This window comes from Saprolegnia diclina (assembly GCF_000281045.1).
Source record: "Saprolegnia diclina VS20 unplaced genomic scaffold supercont1.261, whole genome shotgun sequence".
NCBI lineage: Eukaryota > Oomycota > Saprolegniomycetes > Saprolegniales > Saprolegniaceae > Saprolegnia > Saprolegnia diclina.
This window is the reverse complement of record NW_008246328.1, coordinates 40-627: the sequence shown is the minus strand read 5'-3', so window position 1 is coordinate 627 and position 588 is coordinate 40.

Genomic DNA, 588 nt, shown 5'->3' with positions numbered 1-588 from the left:
TCACACGCTGGCAGGTCCCCTAGGCGCGCGTACCGACGTGTGCACTACGTGCGTGGCATCGCTTCGCTGTTGGGACCACTCCGCGACCAAGGTGGTTTCAACTCCCGTTGTCCCACCGAGGAGGGTGTATCGAGATGTTTGGAGCTATAAGAGCATCCCCAGCAGTTGTTTTCATATCTGCACACAAGACATCGGTGTGCCCGCTGACATGCGGTTAGATCCCTCGCACAGTCATGAACTGCCTTGATGACTCTAGCTAAGCGCGGCCCGTGGCCGCGACCAGAACGGCCTAGTCAGTGCTGGCGTCCACGGTGTCGCCCTGGAACCGGTGGAGGGCCGCGCTATCGTCGAAATGTTGATCTGTCGGCTGTTGATTGGCAACGTTTGGCAACGCTGTTGGGGAGCTCCATTTCCATTGGATACTGGTCGATTCCAAAGCCACCCGTTAGCAATAAAATGGAAACGACTTCTGGGGATGCTCTAAAGAATAGGAGATTGGGTCGCACTAGGGTGGGCCCTGGTCACACTCGTTTTAAAGTTGAATATTCGGCTAAGAGTGAGCTTGAATTTTCTATGATGTTGTGGTGA